General features: G+C 38.0%; 1 long non-coding RNA gene across 2 annotated transcripts in view; it reads right to left on the reverse strand.

The window, feature by feature from the left end:
* The window catches only part of LOC121984400, a 49,121-nt gene that overhangs the window by 7,836 nt on the left and 18,349 nt on the right, over positions 1–22,936 (reverse strand). The window contains exon 3 of one of the 2 annotated variants that reach the window (XR_006112888.1): positions 16,605–17,613. The exons of the other annotated variant lie outside the window; for it this stretch is intronic. This is a non-coding gene — a long non-coding RNA (uncharacterized LOC121984400). Of the gene's footprint in view, positions 1–16,604; positions 17,614–22,936 lie in introns of those variants that run through there. 2 annotated transcript variants of the gene reach the window in all.

Below are 22,936 nucleotides of genomic sequence, written 5' to 3' on the forward strand. Positions count from 1 at the left end.
CAATGAGTCTAATTTAGATTTTGACTCATTGAATCAATTTAATTAAATGAATTAGATTCATTATATTAAGTTGACTTGAATCAAATGGTTGGATTCAATCAACCATGGAAGAGATTTGGTCAAGTTTGACTTGACTTGAGAGGAAGATTAAAAGTCAAGTTTGACTTGACTTTATGTCACCTCATTGGTGAGTTGGCATTGAAGTGGACCAATGATGTTACTCCACATCATCATGGGTGCCACCTCATGGAAGTTACAAAGTTATTTTCTTAATAACTTCACATTAATTGCATTTAATGGGGAGTTACACAAGAAGAGTGGCCGGCCACTTTGGTTTGAATGGTGAATTCATTTTTCCATTCAAGTGGGTATCTTCTTCCTCCTTCCTCTCAAGCTCTCCCTCTCCCTCTCCTCCTTCCTTGGCCGAATCTCACCAAGGTGCTAGCACACCTTTTGTGTGAGGTTTCTCCACCTACGTGTCCGTGTGGATACTTCTAGAGGACCGACGCTTGACGGTCTTGAGATCCGGCAACTCCTTGGAAGAGCGGGAACGCGAAAGGGCACGCAACAAGGGTAAAGTTCTCAACACATAGATCTAGGAGTAGATCTAAAGATTTTGAAACTCATATTCGTATTTTCGTTCGGTTTTTCCTTGCACGGATCTGTTGGCCTTGGGTGATTCGGGGTTTCCGCGACGCGAAAAGCGGTTTTTGTGGCCCGAAAGACCCAACAAGGTGGTCCTCCCCGCTGCCTCCGAAATCCATAATACAAGAGCTCAACAAGTCTTATAAAGTCTGGATGGTCCGCTCTGACTGTCCATCTGTCTACGGATGGAATGTTGTACTGAATCGGAGTTGTGTGGCTAAGGCCAACAGCAGACCCTACCAGGGTCGGGGCGTGAACGGTGGGTCTCTGTTCGATATAATGCTCAAAGGAACATCCGGCGCGAGGTATAAGGATCGGTACCCTGCATCTGATGATCTTCCGATAATACAACTCTGCCAATCGACCTAGACTATTGGTTTTCCGAATCGCTAAGAAGTGTGTGGATTTGGTTAATCTATCAACGATTACCCAAATCGCGTCACGACCTCATCGTGTCCTTGGCAATACCACCACAAAATCCATAGTGATGTATTCCCATTTCCACTCCGGAATAGGAATTCTCGGAAGTAACCCGGCAGGTCTCTGGTGCTCAGCCTTCACTTGCTGACAGACTAGACATCTAGCTACAAACTCCACGATGTCTTTCTTCATGTCATTCCACCAATAGGAACGTCTCAAATCTCAATACATGCGGGTTCCACCTAGGTGGATAGCAAAACAAGAGCGATAAGCCTCCTGCAGTAACTCTTCCAAAACCGGATGAGACTGTGGTACACATAATCTACCTCAGAATTAAATAATACCCTCGTCATCTTGGGTGAACTATGTCTGCTGCCTAGAAGCTAACTGGCTGCCAATGGACTATAAGCACTGATCACCGGCCTAGGGCCTCTCGGATCCTCATCCTGATCAATAACTAAGCAACCATGGTAACAAGAATACCTTGCTCTGTCTGTCCTTGCACCTCAAGGCACAACTCCGAGAAATCCTGAATCAAGTTCGTGACCAAAACTCGGTGTTATGTTAAAGTCCCTCTGGACTTCCGGCTAAGTGCATTGGCAACCACATTAGCTTTCCCTATATGGTAGCTAATGGTACAATCAAAATCTTTCAAGAACTCTATCCATCTCTTTTGTCAGAGAATGAGTTTCTTATGAGTGATAAGGTATTTGAGACTCTTATGATCAGTAAGAATCTCAAATATAATATTATACTGATGATGTGGCCAAATCTTTAAGGAAAATATAATGGCAGCTAGCTTCAAATCATGTACTGGGTTGTTCTTCTCATGCTCCTTCAATTGACGAGAAGCATAAAAGACTACCTTGCTGTGCTGCATCAAAACAACGCCCAAATCTTGTCGAGAAGCGTCGGTGTAGAGTAGAATCCGTCCTCTCCCAAGGGTAAAACCAGAACTGCTGTCGATACTAATCTCCGCTTCAACTCTTGGAAGCTAGTCTCGTAGGCTTCTGACCACATGAACTTCACGCTTTTCCTGGTCAGGCGTGTCTGTGGCATAGTAATGCGAGAGAAACACTCAACGAACCATCTGTAATATTCAGCCAATCCCAAGAATCTGCAGATCTACTAAAATGATTTTGGTTGTTCCCAACTGGTGACAACCTCGATCTTCTGAGAATCTACCAAAATACCTCGGCTAGAAACGATGTGTCCTAGAAAACTGACCGAGGGTAGACAAAAAGCATACTTGCTGAACTTCGCATATAGACAATATCGTCGAAGAGGCTCCAAGACTATGCGAAGATGCTGTGCATGTTCCTCCTCGGAATGTGAGTAGATCAAAATGTCATCGATGAAAACGATAACAAACCGATCTAGATACTCCAGGAAGACGTTGTTCGTCAAATTCATAAATACCGCTGGAGCATTGGTAAGTCCAAATGGCATTACCAAAAACTCATAATGTCCGTATATAAGGCATACTCAACCATAAGATTACTAGCAATGAATCTGTAATCCGATCACCAACTACATATCACCAAATCCATAAATATCACACCTGACACTCACTATGTCACCATCAATGACAAACCCAAATAATAGATCATCATAACAAATATCCACTAATAAATCATCAAAACAAATATCCATTAATACATCATCAAGCAAACCCATAACTCAACATTTACACCCATAAATCATTAGAAATCAACATATCAAAATATTTGATCTCACAATATCCCTCAACCTCAAACGATCCTCAACAACATGTAACCCTAGTGACCAATTTTCATCGTATCGGGTACCATAATATCCAAAGGATATTAGTATAAAAACTTTACTAATCTTATCCAAAAATATCCAAAGAGTATGTCAAATCTCATCCTTTAGATACCCAGATATTCACAGTAAAAGAATGATCATGCAAAGTCCAAAGGGTCACTCAACCTCCTTCTGAAAGTCTACCCATCATAAAATATCACAACAAATCTCATAATTATATCCGTAAATATCTTTCGACAAATGTCGACAAGAGATCGAACACTCTGTGCTGACAAATAGACTTCAAGACCTTGGTAGAAGATCATATAGTCAAGATCTTGAACTACTTAATGGAGACACTGCTAGCTGAGTCGACCAACCATTGTCTTGTAACCCATCATACTACGATTGCTCCACTTGAGGTTTAGTAACCTCTAGTGGCGAGCCATGAACACAAGGGTAGAGGAGCACTATCACTAGATAGTTGATCGAAATAACAGTCAATCGACCCACTGCTCCTCGAAGATCATCATCTATATTTCCACTTAGTAATAGTAGAATTCATACGTATTAATCAACTAACTCCACCTTCTCCACATCATTATGGGTTGTAAATCACTAGGCACATCAAGGATATCTAACCATATCCAGTCAGTCCATGAGTTAGTATCTCCCATGGAACAACGTTAGGCGAGTCAATTGATCATCACCTTATAATCCATCATGCTACTGAAAGAGGTAGTGAAGTTCTCGCTCTCAAAAACACCTCACTAAATGATGCCCTGATCTCAAAATCATCATCTGCTTCTTCCTTCACGTGATGCCTTATCACGTAAAGATAAGTAGCTAACTTCACCTTTTCTTACACCAGTACAAATTATATATCCGAATGTACTCACCAAGTTATACAACCAAGTAATGGTTGTATCGTATAAATGTTAAGAAGGTAGATTTACACTTTTTCCATAACACTAGGGGCATCCTATCCGAATGTACCTTTTAAGTCATCCAACCAGGTACAGACGGTCCAGAGTCAAAGTCCCTATGGAATAAGATACGTCAATGGTAAATGGCTAATTCAGTCTTCTCTACATTGGTACAAGTAATGTACCCAAATGTGCCTCAAAATATCTGACTAAGCACGAGTAACTCAAAAATAAAAATCTCTATAAAACTAGAGTAAGTCGGTACCCTAATGATCAAACTGCCAAAATAAATTGGTCCTCAACTAACTGATCTAATAAGAGTAAATCAATCATCCACAGATGAAGCTAACCAAGGTAAATCGATACACAACTACCCAAGTCAACAAGGGTATATCGGTCCTCAACAGACAGAACCAAAGAGAATATAAATTAATCCTCTACTGACCGAACTAACAGGAGCACCAAACCAACTAAGATAGGTCAAACCACAACTGCACAAGTCAACCAGGTAAATCAATCCTAAACTGACCGAACCAATAGGAGTACATCGGTACTCTATTAATTGAGTCAACATGAGTATTACTGGTAGTATAATATGTTGAATCCCCTGAGACTGTTATCCTTGATCTTCAGTAGGGTTGACCATGATCAGTAGTTGACCCATCACATGAAATATATTTTTCCAACAACTAGACAGGTACTAAAAGAGTACTAACACATGTCATAACTAACTATCATAGACAACTATATAAGCACTAAAAGAAGTGTATGATAACAGTAAACAAATATACCTCCTATAACTTTGAGATGTCCTGCTGTTGCCTGGTCCCAAAATCCAAAAAGTCACATCGAGAAAACTAAAACAGGAAATAAAAAAAATAGGAATTAAGCCTCATAAACTTGGCTCTCATACCAATAAATTGTCACGACCCAGAGGAGTCATTGCCAGAGGAAAATCCGACACCATCTCCCCTGTACCGGTGACAATCTGAATCATATATACATCCACAAGAATACATCAGCCCACGCGGCTAGAATATATATACAACCACACAATTATATATATCAAACAACCCACACAGCTATATTAAAACACAGCGGAAATTGAAAAAAAAACCCATATAGACTAAAAATGAAGACTGTTAGCCGGCTAGACTTACATAACCACAACAAAACAAATACAACTCCACATAGAAAACTCAGAGGAACAAAGTCGAATTTATACATCACCAAGTCCAACAAAATGTAAGACAAGTAAAGAAGAGCTAAAACCGAAAATTATCCTCGGATGTGACATGGAACTGGTAGGCAGGATGTTCCAAGTGACACGACATATCTATGTACTAACTTGAAAACAACAAAAAAAAAAAATAGGGGGTAGTGAGTATAACATACTCAGCGGGTATCGAACAGACATGCATAGTAAAATATAACTACCAGTAATAATCATGTATTACAGTCTCCTGAACAATAAAAGGTAATGAAAAATTGAACAACAGAAGAACTGTACTCACCAAGGCCTCCTATCCTGAGATGAGGATGTGAACCTCACCAAAAGATGTAGGGTTATCAGACCAAATATATAATGTCTTCTGTATGCATGTCAATCATATACAACCACCAAAAATGTGTTAGCTAGAGCCCTAGAGCCAATCATTTGATAATTGTATTTTGGACTTATTGTATCATATTCTATATAAATAAAAGCATTTGGATTTTTGGTTATTATACTTACTTGTATTGGTGCCAAATAAACTAAGTATAATAATGTCCTTGAGTAGACGGTTCTCACCTATATCAATCGGTTAGTTGAACCGATAGTGAGATGATATAGGGAACACTACTCTTAATCATTCCTAGTCGAGTATTAGCATTCAGGGACAATGTTAATGCAATAAGACTAGCATGTAGGTCAACTCGATGACTTGATCTCACAAGTCATGGATATAGAGATATCAAGTTGACACATGGGTATGCATTAGAGAATGTATACTGAATGACCCGCCATGAGAAAGTATCATGGATCGTTATATTAGTGTCATATACTTTCTCATGTGGCTATTAGTATGACTACTAGTCCTTAGACCTGAAGTCACCATAGATCCCTACATAAGGAGTTATGTACTTTGATTTCGTCAAACGTCACCCGTAACTGGGTGGACTATAAAGGCGATTACTGGGAATGTAACGAATTATGCAGAGGGATGTGAGTGATGTAGATGGGATCTATCCCTCCTATATGACGGGAGCGACATCGATATTCTTGATAGAGTGAGACCACGAAGTGCATGGTCATGCCCAAATGAGTCAATATAGGATATTGAGCTCATTTGATTGAGTGAGTCTACTTGAAGTTCAAGATTTAGATTGATTAGACGATGACACGATCTATGCCTCATATTGATCAATCTAGATGTCTAGGATAGAAGGACACTTGTCATATTTTGTGAGGAGTCACAATTAGTAGTCACAAGGTGATGTCGGATCTCGACATTCTTGTAACTTGGGTAGTAATGATGTGTTGCTAGATACCGCTCATTACTTATACTCCTAAATGGGTAGAGGGCATTGCCAACGTTGCAAGAACATATAGGGTCACACACTAAGGACAATTAGATGGAGATTAGGTTCATATGATGAACCAAGAGGATTAGATTCATTTGATGAATCAAATTGGATTAAGAGTAATCCTAATTGGGCTAACTTGAGTTGGACTCAAGTGGATTCATGTATTCAATGAGTCTAATTTAGATTATGACTCATTAAATCAACTTAATTTAATTAATTAGATTCATTATATTAAGTTGGCTTGAATCAAATGGTTAGATTAGATCAACCATGGAAGAGATTTGGTCAAGTTTGACTTGACTTGAGAGGAAGATAGAAAGTCAAGTTTGACTTGACTTTATGCCACTTCATTGGTGAGTTGGCATTGATGTGGACTAATGATGTTACTCCACATCATCATGGGTGCCACCTCTTGGAAGTTACAAATTCATTCTCTTTAATGGCTTCACATTAATTGCAATTAATGCAATTAATTTGGGGTTACACATGGAGAAGTGGCCGGCCACATTTTTGAATGAAATGGATTCATTTTTCATTCAAGTGTATTATTACATCTTCTTCCTCTCAAGCTCTCCCTCTCCTCCTTCCTTGGCCGAACCACATAGGTGCTAGCACACCTTGGTTTTTGGTCACCTCCACCTAGTGTGTTTGTGTGGATACGTGTAGAGAGTTGTCTACATTGATAACTTCGAGATCCGGCGTACCGAGGACGAGCAGGATATGCAAAAGGGCACGCAACAAGTGTAAAGATCTTCATCATGTAGATCTAGAAGTTTTGTAACTCGTACTCGTATGTTTTCGAATTTTTCTTCGACCGAGATCCGTTGGCTAGGGTGATTCGTGGTTTCCGCGACGCGAAAAAGAGTTTTCGCGGCCCGAAAAACCCAACAAAATGAAACATCCAAAATGTATCAATCACAAATAATAAATGCAATTTATGCATATGATGTAAATGGCCTGGTCACCCCTAACACCAGTCATCCATCTCACACGCGATGGTGAGACCAAGTGGTTAGGGCTATGACAACTGTGCACTCTGCCATCACTACTCCTGAGTGGCCGAGTGGACAAGATGTTGTCGGAGTACGCCTATCCTACTACCTCAAACATAGTGGGGGAGCCTAACCTCTCATCTCCCTGTTTCATAGTCAAGAGGAGGGCTCCTTGCCCGCTACCACGCTGCAGTCACACTACCCATGAGCGAGCCAGCGGAGCCCTAACAGAGCCAAACTACTCACACCCTGCCTGATATACCACTAACCCATGAGTGGTTGTGTGTGCAGATCACGTAACTGGCGATGTGCTCAATAACAATGGAGTCGACAATCGTTCATCATGCAATGATGCAAAATAATGCATGACACTAAAGTTAGTTGCTACTCGGAACACCGTTTTGTTTCCCCTGTACAAAAATTTATACAAGCACAGAACTTAACCTAGCTACCCATGTGCTCTACTGAAGTTAAACTTGGATTGTAAACGATGCTTAACATTATTAATCTAAGTTGCTCTTCAGAAGTTAAACTTGGATTGGAAACAATACTTAACATTTTTACTCCAAGTTTAACCTATGTTTTGTTCAGAAGTTAAACCATATTACAGAAGTTAATTAAATATCTATTTCAAAGATTGGTTTCTAGGTTAAACATAGCGAGACACTAGGCATTCTTGGTTATGGGATCATCCACCACTTCCTAGACAAGGCCTGTCAAAGAAATTGGATATTTAACTTCTTACAGTAACCCTAGGGTTAACTAAAGAGAACTCAATTGAAGCACAAGATCGAAACACGAAATAGAAACAAGAAATCGAAAACCTAAAAATGATACCCTCTTGTGTTTGTATTTCAGGATCCACACAAAGGAAACAAACTAGTACGCAGTGGGATAATAGACTAGTTGTACATTTCTTTGTAGATAAAAGACCACTTGATCTTCTGTTGGATTCCTCTCCTTCTCTTGGACGTCGTGTGGGCGATGATCTACCAAGATAAATTCCACCGAACCACTTCATTTCCTCCAAGACTCTCGAGCCACCAAGGGATGCTAAAATAGAAAATTTCCTTCTCTTCTTCTTCCCCTCGAAGCAACCGACCACCTTTTTCTTCCATTCTTCTATACCTCCGGCCACAATGGGATCTAAGATGAGCTCCAAGCAAGGTCACCGGCCCTAGGTTATGGAAGCAAACCCACCGGCCCTAGCTTGGATGGAATCCTTTTGTGCCGCTGGTTGTAGAAGGAAGATAAGTATTGTAGCCAGTCCTTAAGGAAGGAGATGAGGGAAGGGTCGACTACCAAGGGATTAGAAGAGATGGAACTTAGGTTGTGTATATCATGAGTCACCCTCTCCTTCTATTTTATAATCCTTGGTCATGACAAAAAAGGAAAGTTTTAAACATAATTAAAACTTCCTTATTTGTGACCTCCCCGTAAAAAAGAGAATTTTAACAACAATTAAAATCTCTCTTTTCTAAATTTCCTATTGTACATGGCAATAAAGGACAGTTTTAAAATTAATCTCTTTCTTTTAAAACATGTAGACAATAACAAAAAATGAAAGATTAATTAAAACTTCTCTTTTTAAATTATGGTTATAAAAAAGGAAAATTTTATCGAAATTAAAATCTCTCTTTTAAACATTATAGATAACAACAAATAAGGAAGGATTTTAGCAAAATTAAAATCTCACTTTAATCTTTTATAGATAGTTATAAAAGGAAAAAATTTAAAATTTTAAACTCTCTTTTAAAACCATGAGGATGACTATAAAAGAAAATTTTAAAATTAAAATTTCTCTTTTAAATTCCTTCTTGAATAGCTACAAAATGAAAGATTTTAACAAAAAAATAAAATCTCCCTTTAGTTCTAATGGTGTGGCCGACCCCATGCTTGGACACCAAGCATGGCTTGGTCGGCCACCTCTTGGGCTCCAAGCAAATGCTTGGTCAGCCCCCTTGCTCCAAGCAAGGATGTGTCCGGCCCATTACTTGGGTAAGAAGTGGACTTGGTAGATACAAGGCTTTATAGAGGCTACAACAGAGATCGAGAGGAGAAATTGGTTTTGGTCTCCCGTTGAGCTTGAGCTTCCTATGTTTACTTCGAACACCCAACTCAAGTTCATCAATAATAACTCATACCACTAAAGAGTTATTATTGAACTACCGCACCAATCCCAAATTACATTATGGGCTCCTTCTTATCATGAGTGTATTAATCTCCTTGTATTTAAGATATCGAATGTCCACTAATTAAATGAGTTACTGACAACTCACTTAATTAATATCTAGCTCCAAGAGTAGTACCACTCAACTTCATTATCATGCTGGACTAGGTTCACCTACAGGGTTTACATGACAATCCTTATGTGCTCTTCAAGGGGGCATCATCGACCTTGATTACTAGGATACAGTTTCCTTCTATAATCAACAACACACCGTATAAATAATATTATTTCTCAACTTATCGGGCCTATTGATTTAACGAACTAAATCTCACCCATTGATAAATAAAAGAAATACATACTAAGTATATGTGCTTGTTATTATATCAGGATTAAGAGTACGCACATCTATAATAACAGAGATTTTATTCTTTTATGTAGTCAGTATAAAAAGAAATTTCCTCAAATGGTCCTGCTCAATACACACATAGTGTACTAGTATAATTTTATAGTTAAGATAAACTAATATCAAATTACACTACAACCATTTCAATGGTTTGCTCCATTCCATCTTAGTTGTGAGCTACTATTTATAATTTATAAGGAACTGATAACATGATCTTCTGTGTGCCACCACACACCATGTTATCTACAATATAAATTAAATGAACAACTACATTTAACATAAATGTAGATATTTGACCAATGTGATTCTTATTTCAAAATAAATGTTTACAAAAAGGTAGGCTTTTAGTATACATCCTAACAATCTCCCACTTATACTAAAAGACTATGATGCCATATATACTGTCATACATCTGATTTTCATCCTCTCAACATGCCCATTAAAAGCACTCGTTGGAAAGACCTTAGAGAAAGGATCTGCCAGGTTATTGATAACCATGATTTTACTGTATTATTTTGATTCATATATGCTTTGATATTGATTTCATAGGTTTAAATCATGGTTACATCACATTTCATATATTATCTTTATTTTGGGCTTAATTGTAAATTATCTTATTTTTTGTGTTATTTGATGCTAATATTTGATTCTTATTTTGTAGGCATCAAAGGATCTTGGATTTGGATCTATTCGAACCAAAATTGGACTCGAATCGGAGTTTAAACGAAACGATCAAACCTTGGAGTTATTTAGATCATTCATCTACAATCAAGCAGATCTGAGTTATCCATTGAAGATCTAGCCCATCCAACCTAATGAGGAGGAGATCTCAGCCATAGATGAAGATCCAGAGGTTTTGATCCAGATCTGAGTTCATACAGCCATTGATCAAGCCTGAATTAATCTAGACCGTTCATCGAAGATTGGGCAGATCTGAACCATCCAGTGAAGATCTGGTCGATCTGACCTAAGGGAGAGTAGATCCAGACCCTTGATGAAGATCAGTACCTTCGGATCGGAGTTTAGGTGAACTTTCACCGTTGATTTAGCCCCGAATCGCTCACAGGCGTCCGATCAGATCTGTGATTTGATTTAAAACACAGAAGCTACAGTGATCGAGCTTTGTCGATCTCCTCACACAGCTGCGCGTCCCGCGGCATTCATCTCCAGCGAGATTCCGACCCCATCTCTTCTTCCAGATCCATTTTCCGGCGACTTCATCGGCGACGATGCTCTCAGATGATTTCGGCCAGCTTCCGGCGATCTGACCTCGCTCCAAGGTGGTCCTACGGCGAGAATTCTGTTTGCGATTGACTGTTCTGTTGCCGCCGATTTGGAGGTGTTCTTCCGATTGGTGGTTCCGCTTTCCATCCGTGAGCTCTGGCGGTGTTCCTCCACTGCTACTGGACCATTCCCGACGACATTCCATCCATCATCTTCTCCACATCAGATCTGAAGTCGCAGCTCACAGATTGTCAGATTTCTTGAAGTTAGCAGCTCCGATCTTCATCAGATTGTTTGGAGAGGTCTCTGATGATGCTGGTGAAGGCTGAGCTGAGTTTAGCTACTGAGGTTGTCTTCCCCGATTGCTGAGATGAGGTTTCATTGATGCTTCCTTGTGTGACGGCAAGGAGAATTTGCCGTGAGAAGTGGTTTGGAGTTGAGATGGTTTAGGGTTTACTTTTTGCATTCTTGTTATTGTTGATTGATTTAGATTTCAGTTTCCGTTGTTGAATTCAGTAATCATAGTTCATTTTATGCTTAATTGTTTTAATTCATGTGTTTTGAGTAATTTAGTTTCAATTGATTTTAAAGTTGTTAATCTTGCTTTAGCTTAGGGTTCAGTACTAGTGAGTAATTTAGTTTTCTACAGTTTAGTTAGCTTTAATTTCAGCAGTAGAGTAGTTTCTTAATTGCTGTGCTTCACTTTTGTTAGATTTAGATTCAAGTTTAAATCCCCAATTCCATATTAAAAATCCCAAAAATGAGAATAAAATATGATCCTAAAATTACATCCTATTGTTAGTTCCTTGAGGTTCGATCATGGGCTCGTTACTGCAACATTATTGCGAAATTAAGGGGTTCAGTGGAAATAAATTGTTAATTTGATTTACGAGTGTGACAGACTTTGTACACCAAATTTTGGCGCCGTTGTCGGAAACTTATAGCGGTGTTTTTTAGGATTGTTGTTTGATTACTTTCATGATTATATATCCATGTGTTTGATTTTATTGTTCCTGAGTCATCTAATTTTATTTGCAAATGTTTCAGTGTAAGAACAGGAAATCTATTTGATCATGGATCCATTTCATCAGTATTTTGGAGATTGAAGTCAGAGTTATTATTATCAGCCTCAGACTAGTATTTATGCGCCTGAATATCAATATGAGAAAGTACAACAACAAATTGAAGAATCAATGTGGAAATGTAATGAAGTTATGCAACAAATGAGAGAGCATTAGGAGTAACAATTTGCAAGGATACAGAATATTCAGAGTCAGTTGGATAAGATTGCATCATCCATTAATCAGTTATAAGTACAGAACTCCAGTGGAGAGATGGAAAGTAGTGATTTTGTCAGGCCTGACCCTACTCCTATTTCTTCACAAGAATTTTCTAGTATTATTTGTGATGATGATGTAGTTGTTCAAATTTCTGATTCTACTAATGTTGTTACTTTAGATGATGTGAATGATGCAGGTATTGTTGTAGAAGATGATTTAAGTGTAGGGGAATGCTTACTGGAAGCATTACCCCAAGAATCACCAAGATTAGAGGATGTAAGTGTAGGGACTTGTGTTATGGAGTCAAGCACCCAAGAATCACTACATGAAGTTGAACATTCACCAGAACTAGAGTCTGAGCATTTACTTGATGAGGAAGAGGTAATAATCACCACTCCATGTACCTTTCAACACGATAAGGTAAGTATTGTTTGTGATACATCAAAAAATTTCATAGAGGTACCATTTATTGATTTTATTATATGTGATTAATTGTTTGATACATTTTCTACCCACACTAATATTCTCCTATTTTCTTTTTATCCCACACGCGTGTGGGAGGTGTTTTCGTTGATGGATGTTGTAGGAGAACATAAGCTTCCGGAATGGGTGCTTAAACTGAACCGCCTCAGACCTCCAGAGAGAATTTTCAATGGAAAAAATATTAATAAGAAGAATTTGAGTAGAACCACAATTACTCCACTTCCGGGGTGGCTACTTCTTCTAAACCTTCTTCAACCACCGGGAATTAAAGGGGAGTTGGTTCTAATTTTTCTTTCTTTTGCATTTTAATTCATGTCTTGTTAATAAATTCTTTATACATTTCTTTAGTTTTATACTTTGCGTTTGCACTTTGTTTTTACATTTTGCATTTTGCTTTCATACTTTGCATTTAGTTTAGTTTACATAGCATGCCATTTGAATAAAATTCTCCATGGAATTTTCTAGTAATATTTTTAAGATGGTAAGAGTTTCTTAAATTTGATCATCAATTTTAGGTCATTGGACATGATTGGATACTCTACTTACATGATTTTGGTTAAAACGGTAGTGGATTCCAATTTGTTTAATTGAGTTGATTGCATGAATATTACCTAGTGAGGACCACTATAAGCCTACACTTTATTTTTCTTTTGTGTGGCATGCACTCATAGCAAACTAAACTCTAGAACTTGCTTAGCTTCTTTTCAAAGTCACAATAACATTTGTGTGCATGGAAATTGAGGATTTTATCGATTTTGTTCCCCTTTATACTTTCCAATTCCTTTCTCCACAATTTTCTTAAAATATTCTTATCTAGTATTTTAACCCTTGATCACTTTGCCTTGCCTTCATTCCATTAGAAGTTTTGGTTGATTTCTTGATGAGTTGGATTGACTAGATGAACAAAGATTGAAGTGTGGGGGAGGTGTTGAGAAGGAGTTTGGAAAATGTGAAGGAACGAATGGTATTCTTGCATCATTCACCTCTACAAATTTAAAATCCAATTACTGAAAAGATGAAGTAGTGAGGACCATTGACATTAAAAGAAGGCTGATGCTGGATGAAGAAGCAGAAATTGAAGTGCAGGGCTGAAAAGTTTGTGTCAGTTTTGTATCAAAAATTAGAATGCTACAATCCAAATGAGTGGAAGCTTAGTTGGATTTAAGAATTTGCTGAAGATAAATGGTATGCTTGTCTTTCATGGCATCTGAAAATAAGGATGATTTCAGTACATCATGATTTCAGAACAGAATCTGGACACCAGAAATGCAGAAATAATGAATTTCTGTGACTATAGAAATCTGATCACAATAGACCATAATTCGGAATTCAATTGGTGAGTATCAGTTCACTAATGAAGCACTTGAAATAACATCATTTAATCTTAAATGAAGGGAGAAAAGGACAGCACTTGACACTCAAAACAGTGAGATTAAAAGCTGGAAACAAAATTCAGATTATATGTGGTATCAAGTGTGTGCAACTTCTTCATTATCAGCCCTTGAAACCCTTGGGGAATTAATTAAACCACTTGAATTTCCAGCAGCCTTTGTTGTTTATCTTCCTTCTATACTTTTCAAACCCGCTGAATAGAATTCGGATGGTATCAAAAGTGCAAAATTCTGAATTTGCAATAAGCTTTCTAAGTGATTTTGTAAGCTGAAACAAGATGGAAATCAAGCTATCTTTTGACTTAAATGATTGTAAAGATCTATGGGAATGAACTGTTGAAGCTTGAAGTGAGAGCAACAACATCAGGTGAGGATACCAAGTATTAAGTTGGAAATTCAGAGAACTGTGAAATTCTGTGAAGCTGTAAAAGTTGAGGGCTATGGAGTGTCAAAATTTCAGAATTGACATCAAGGAGAGGAGAAGCTTACATGAAGGTTGTAACGTGATATAACAAATGGAATGTTGGCGTCAATGGCTTCTAACAAGATTCATTTTAATACTGCACAGATTAAAGAGCAATGACAGTTACAACAGTGAAGGATGATACTGGATGCAAGAAGAAGAAATAAAAGGAAACAGTGATGGTTGTTGGTTGTGAAGTGATACTAAATCCAAGAAATGGAATGACAGATCGGGAATGGAACAAATGAAAACAAAAGGGCTGTAATGACATAGATGAATATAGTGCAGAATTCAAGCAGTGCAGATTTTGCAGGAAAAAATGTCGCAATTTTGTGCCAAATTGGGAAATGGATTGTAGCATGTAGAGTTGCTTAAACTTGTAAACTTCTCGGTTATGCATTGTAAAGGGTATTAAGAGACAAGATGAAGAAGTATTGAAATTTATTGTGGCTAAACAATTACATTTTGATACAAAGTCCAGAAATCTGTATTTTACTGCATAAATAGAGTTCAAGGAAATTAGTTCATGAATAAGTCGAAATCTAGCTGTTATTTGAGTGGTGATTAATGAACATCTTGCTTCTCCAGAGATACAGGATTCTTAGACAAGAAATTTGATACCAAACAAGGAAACAAAAACTGAAAACTGAAGATTGAATTAAATCTGCAGTTTTGGTATTAAAGCTGTTATTTGGTATTGAAGCAGCAGAAAGTTAAGTTTAAGCTGAAGTTTTGTGCCATTGCAGTAAAGAGGTTACTGCAAGTCAAGTTCAGAAGAGGAAGTTGCAGGATTTTAGAAGCTATACGACTCTGCACATTGATGTTAAATGCTAATGATAGAATAGATGGAACTTGGCATATGTTTGAGGAGGAAGAGATGTAGGAATGTTAATTGCAGCCAATAAGGAAGCTGTAACTCAAGAAGTTTGATAGGACATCACAGATACTGACATTTCAGTGAAATAAGCTTCTTGACAGTAGAATATAAAAGAACAACATAATACAAAATTCAGCAATGCATTCTGAAATTGAATTAGCAGGAAACAGGAATAATAAAGTGCCGAGTTTGAATGCAGTACCAGAAATGATGAGGAGGTTGCTGAAGTTTTGAAGGAAATGTCACGTGTTCAGTGAACAAGAGCTGGAAATTCAGAAATGCAGAATTTAGTATCAATGGTATGTCAAAATTCATAAATCTTACAAGTTTGTATAGAAGCTATTATGTTTTGAATTTCTTGTGCTACACCTAATGGGAATTATTTAGAGGTATTCTCTGTTTAGTATTTCTATGCCTTAAATTTTCTAAAGATGCAAACTTTGAGGAAACTGGAAGCAACCACTGAATTGCTGAGCAGGACTCAACTTCTTTACCAAGTGTTGATGTTGTTTCTAATTAGCATTGTTGTAAATTGAAACTCCAATCATTACGGTACTAAATGAATTTGAGATACTTTGAATTTGAATTCTGGAGAATATCTGCTGGAATTTGGAAAGCAGAGGAATGGTTGTTATTAGTGAGCTATTGGAAAGACTAGAACAATGACAGGAATTCAGAAATGAATAGATGCAGTGTTGAATTTTAGTTAGCAGCAGGAGCAATGACAGGAATTCAAATTCTGTTATATTGGTGGTTGTTTCTGTCTGAAGCTTGAGGTCATTCATAAGAAGGAAGGGTAGCAGTGATAATGACCATTAACATAGCTGATGAAGAACTTGCTGAATGTTCAGAAAATTGGAATTCATAGATTTTGAAATTCTTGATATTTTTGAAGCTGCACTGCAGTGCAAGAATTGAGCTTTTATGAAGAAATTACAGACTTTCAATTTTCAGCATCAAACAAAAAATTCATTGTCATACAAATTCTGATGGTGAAGACTGCATTTTATGAACTCAACAACTGGATGAGAAGACTCTGAGATGTGTTTAGCTACTGGAATTTGCAGCATTAGATCTGATCTTGTTTTTGCTGAACTTTTCCCAGCATCTAGGTCTTAGCATTAGGGCATCAAGTTCCACCCTTTAGATTCCAGCCATATAAATGCTTTCTTGTTGATCAACAAGGAAAAAATCTGGATATCAGTGTTTCTGTATTTAAACAACTTGTTGCGAGTTATGATCATTGAAGAACTAAGTGGAGCTCTAAACAAATGGTGTTTCAATTGTCCAAGTGTTCTATAGATTGGAATTTGGATGAATTCAAATTTTGAAACATGGAATCTGGAAACTGAGTTTATAGTTTCAGAATCAGTCTAAAGCTGGGAATTGCATAATTGACCTGATAAATGCCCTTCCAATTAATCAAAATTTCTGGAAGGGGAAAATTATTTTAACAGTAAGAGCAGAACTCATTTTTGTGCCAATTGAAATTCTATTCAGGATTGTTTAGAACTTATTCTATTGTTTATTCAGTGCTAAATGAGACACATGGACAAGCTTAACTTTTCAATTCTCAAGCCTAGATTACTTTGAATTCCAAGGTTTGATATTGTGATCTAGAATCAGAATCAAAAAGTCTGAATCAACATCAATTTTGTGTTTGGTTTTGATTTGTATCTGTCATGAATAAAAGGTGTTTGGATGCATGCAAATTTAATGGTAATTATAATTTGAAAAGGTCTAATGGCTGGAATTGTAATCTGAAATCTCAACATTGAGATGATATATTTTTGAAAGTATAGTTCTTAGTTGTTGAGCCAATCTTTTTGCTGAAAGTTCCTGTTCTGAAATCTGATACTTCATTTCTTATTTTAACTAGTGAAATGCAGCTGCATGAATAAAAAATGTTTGTGTATCTTATGGTGCCATTGAACATTTTGTTTGGTGTTTAGGTATGAATGCTGAAACTGTCTTTAAACAGTGCTCTTGCAGGGCTGAATTTGGTCCCTGAAATCAAAGATTTAAATATGTAATTATACAGAAATGCAGAAATAAACTCTTATCTCTAACTTGTATCAAGTTGTTACATTGTTTCTAGATCAGTGAAATGCTCAAGCAAAGTCTGAAAAGCTGTAACTGATTCAATTTGTTGGAGTTAGAATGTAAAAGCTGTAACTATATGTTATTGCAATCTTTGATAACAACACATTCTACTATGGAATTTCAGAATCTGTAGAAAAATAGAAGAAAGGAGAAATCTGCAGAATGAGGACAAGGAAACAGTGGGGACATTGTATCAAGTTTGTTGTTACATGTTGTGTTTCATTGCCCGAGACGGACAACCGTTTAAGTGTGAGGGAGGAAGTTCTTATTCATAAGTTGATTTGAAATTATTTGAGTCTTTAAGAGATGGAATTTAAGTGGAAAAACAATGAAAACAAATTTTTGGCAAATCAAAAGTATCAAGAGTGGAGATAGAGTATCAAGAATTTTGGATTTCCATCAATTTGAAGGAGAGGTTAGCTTGATCTTTTGAATTGATAAAAACAAATGATATTCATCCCTTTTCACATCAAAATGGTCAACTCATCAAGTATATTCCTCCAATACTCTCATCTTTTCATTTTCTTCATTAATGTCTTTCCTTTTGCCATTTCATCCACTTCTCTTGTTCTTTTTGATTCCATTTCAATTTTTAATGATAAATTCCTTTTGATTCATGTATGCTATGTTTATAGTGGTGGAGAATTAGAAAATAAGCAAGCTTATGGTAGTGAAATGATGTGAGTTGCATTGAGTGAGCTCCACTTATACACATGTTTGAGTGTGAGAGCTAGAATAGGTAAATCCCTTGTGAGATTGCATCTTGCTTAATTTTTCAATTGGATTGAAGCTACCATACCTACTGATTATTATTTGGATTGTATTCATGATTATTTGTGATCTTTAGATGGTCTTAGTTAAATTCCTTTTACTATCTTCTAGGTATTGCTAGGGAATTTTTTGTGGAGATGATTTTTAATTTTCTTTACTTGCACGGGACGTTCAAGACTAAGTGTGGGGGATTTGATAACCATGATTTTACTGTATTATTTTGATTTATATATGCATGGTTTGATGTTGATTTCATAAGTTTAAATCATGGTTATATCACATTTCATACATTGTCTTTATTTTGATCTTAATTGTAAATTATCTTATTTTTAGTGTTATTTGATGCTAATATTTGATTCTTATTTTGTAGGCATCAAAGGATCTTGGATTTGGATCTATTCGAACCGAAATTGGGCTCGAATCGGAATTTAAACGAGACGATCCAATCTTGGAGTTATTTGGACCGTTCATCTACAATCAAGCATATCTGAGTCATCCATTGAAGATCTGGCTCATCCAACCTAATGAGGAGGAGATCGTAGCCATAGATGAAGATCCAGATGTTTTGATCCAGATCTGAGTTCATACAGCCATTGATCAAGCCCGAATTAATCTGGACCGTTCATCGAAGATTGGGCAGATCTGAACCATCCAGTGAAGATCTGGTCGATCTGACCTAAGGGAGAGTAGATCCAGACCCTTGATGAAGATCAGTACCTTCGGATCGGAGTTTAGGTGAACTTTCACCGTTGATTTAGCCCCGAATCGCTCGTAGCCGTCCGATCAGATCTGAGATTTGATTTAAAACACATAAGCTACAGTGCTCGAGCTTTGTCGATCTCCTCACACAGCTGCGCGTCCTGCGGTGTTCATCTCCAGCGAGATTCCGACCCCATCTCTTCTTCCAGATCCATTTTCCGGCGACTTCAACGGCGACGATGCTCTCAGATGCTTTCGGCCAGCTTCCGGCGATCTGACCTCGCTCCAAGGTGGTCCTACGGAGAGAATTCTGTTTGCGATTGACTGTTCTGTTGCCGCCGATTTGGAGGTGTTCTTCCGATTGGTGGTTCCGCTTTCCATCCGTGAGCTTTGGCGGTGTACCTCCACTGCTACTGGATCATTCCCGACGACATTCCATCCATCATCTTCTCCACATCAGATCTGTAGTCGCAGCTCCCAGATTGTCAGATTTCTTGAGGTTGGCAGCTCCGATCTTCATCAGATTGTTTGGAGAGGTCTCTGATGATGCTGGTGAAGGCTGAGCAGAGTTTAGCTACTGAGGTTGTCTTTCCCGATTGCTGAGATGAGGTTTCATTGATGCTTCCTTGTGTGACGTCAAGGAGAAGTTGACGTGAGTAGTGGTTTGGAGTTGAGATGGTTTAGGGTTTACTTTTTATATTCTTTTTATTGTTGATTGATTTAGATTTCAGTTTCCATTGTTGAATTCAGTAATCATAGTTCATTTTATGCTTAATTGTTTTAATTCATGTGTTTTGAGTAATTTAGTTTCAATTGATTTTAAAGTTGTTGTTAATCTTGCTTTAGCTTAGGGTTCAGTACTAGTGAGTAATTTAATTTTCTACAGTTTAGTTAGCTTTAATTTCAGCAGTAGAGTAGTTTCTTAATTGTTGTGCTTCACTTTTGTTAGATTTACCCCAATTCCATATTTAAAACCCCAAAAATGAGAATAAAATACGATCCTAAAATTATATCCTACCGTTAATTCCTCGAGGTTCGATCCTGGACTCGTTACTACAACATTATTGCGAAATTAAGGGGTTCAGTGGAAATATATTGTTAATTTGATTTACGAGTGTGACAAACATTGTTATCAGTTATCTACTGATGTAAACTTGGTGACAACAACCTCTCCTCGTATTATGTGGTACTTGCGCTCTATGTGTTTACTTACCTTATGGGCTCGTGGTTCCTTCGAGTTTGCTACTGGAACACTATTATTACAATAAACTGTAATAATTTTGGGCAAACCAAGAATCACATCTAAGTCCATCATGAAATTTCTGGGTCATACAGCTTATATGGCTACCTCAGAGGCTGCCACATACTCAGCTTCCATGGTGGAGTCTAAAACGCATTTCTGCTTAACACTCCTCCATTGTTATGACTCCACCTCCTAAAGTAAACACAAAACCCCGAGGTCGACTTACTATTTTTCCTTATCAGTCCGAATCTGTGTAACCCACAGGGAGCAAATCATCTGCCTTGTAAACTAGCATATAATCTCTAGTCCTTCTCAGGTACTTTAATATATGCTTTACGACAGTCCAGTGTCTCGGTCCTGGGTGACTTTGATATCCGCTAACCATGTCCACGGTAAAACAGATATCCAGTATTGTACATAGCATTGCATACATTAGGCTTCCTACAGCCGAAGCATAGGGAACCGCCTTCACACTACAAGAAAAATCTTTATAGACATCGGTGGAACAACAACGGTTTTAAGCAAAAATCGATGTTTTTGAGTATTTTACACCAGTTTTTCAAAAAATCGATGTCTATGAGCGCAGATTTTTGCTCATAGACATCGATTTTTTTAGCCGATGTCTATAAGCGCCTTTTTTTCATTAATAGACATCGATTTTAACCGCGATTTTTAAAACCCGGTGTCTATGAACCAAAATTCTGGCGGACTTTCTTAGCGCGCTCTCTTTTGGGCTTCTCCTCGCGAAACTCTAATCCTCCGCATCCTCCTTTTAGGGATGCGCTCTAGGGGCTTTTGGGGCTATATGTCGCCGCGGATCGGGCTGACGCGGGGCTGGAGCTTCCTCGGCCGATCCCCCGTCCCCGTGGCCTTCCTCCTCGGCTATATAACCGCATCCGAGCTCGTCGCCGTCGTCTTCTACTGGTTCGTCGTCTCTGCATCTCAACGCACCCCCGATCTGGCCCTCGTCGGGTGCCGTCCGGACAGCGAGGGCTCCTAGTCCATCGGGGTCTTCTACGAAAAGAGCCCCTTCTCGATTTCCCCCATCGAATTGGTACGTAAGGAAGCTCGTCTATGTCTAGAAGCCGGTGTCTTGTTCGAGCTTGCGGTTATGATGGCTTTTCTTTCCTACAGCATGGGAGCAGCATGGGTCAACTCCTCCCATGGGGTATGTTCTCAGTTCTCGTCTTCCTCCCCAATTTTTAACCCTAGTGGACTGTCCGTTGCTGTGTGGATCTGGCGAGGAGAAATCGAGAGATGCGGTTCGTGGATTCATCAGTTTCGCTTCTCACCACTTGCGGCAGCGACACCGTCAAGCTCTTCGACGTCACGATGGATGCCGGCGATCCCTGCACCCTCACCTACACGCCTTCCCCCGGATCTCAAATCAACTCCGTCAAGTGGAACCACACCAGTAAAAATGCTTTCCCGCCTCGTTTTATATCGCACTATCTGTTTGCTTCCTCTTTGCTGTGCATTTCTGTTATGCTTGTGTCGGAGGGTTTTGTTTGCTCGATTTTAGCCTCTCTTTCCCCCCCCCCCGATAGTCTGGGATGCGTTACTCTCTGAAGCATAATTACTAGGAAACTGCGTATCTGCATTTTTTACTTCTCTTGGTAATTTGTTGCTTTGCCTTGGATCTACACTATTCGAATTGTATAAGGACATGTTTCATCTTTGCCTAGTGCCGTCAGAATTTAATTTTCCCTTGACTCATCATTCAAGTTTATTTTGTATCTTGTATAACTTAGTTAATTTTGTTAATCCAGCGGATGGTGGCTGACTTTTACGGTGGAAAAATCTTACTAAAGTTTAATCTTTGTTCGTGCAGACCTAGTGATTGCTAGTGCTGGTGATGATAAAAAGATATCACTTTGGAATAAAAATGGCCAAAGTATGGGATCCTTTCCTTCTCACGGCAGCGACCTTGCTGATGACATTGAGGTAGCTCATTGTTTGCTCATTAATTTGTTCTATTGTGATCAATACATCTGGTTTTTTGGAAATTTACAGATGCCCGGATGCCATTCAAATCATTGCCTGCATTTTTTTCCCCTCTGTCTCTCTGTCTCTCTGGTTTACATCTTATCTTCAGTTCAACCACTGTTAATGATTATTCTAGAGTGACCTGTGTGTCTCTGGTTTACATCTCTGATTCAATTCAATAATTGTTAGTGAATTGATTTCTACTAGATGATTGCTCTGCAACCACAGTATGTCTTTTCTGTAAGTCTTATGCATGTCTCACCTTGGGTGTTGTTTCCCACAGTTCTAAAACACAACTGATTTACTTGATGTATTCATAAGAAGGAAAAATACAACTAAGTTCTAAAGCAATTGATGCTTCTGTTAAAGTTGCAAAAGAATTACTAAAATTTGATGATGTTCTTGGCAGACTAATAGCATGTGTGAACAATTTGAATACCACTGCTTTATATGTTAATAAATTTGAAGAAATATAACCACGACTGGCTATACATAGTATAATCTCATCTTTTGCTATTTGATGTTTTC

The sequence above is a fragment of the Zingiber officinale genome, chromosome 5B, assembly GCF_018446385.1.
Source record: "Zingiber officinale cultivar Zhangliang chromosome 5B, Zo_v1.1, whole genome shotgun sequence".
NCBI classification, from domain to species: Eukaryota; Viridiplantae; Streptophyta; class Magnoliopsida; order Zingiberales; family Zingiberaceae; genus Zingiber; species Zingiber officinale.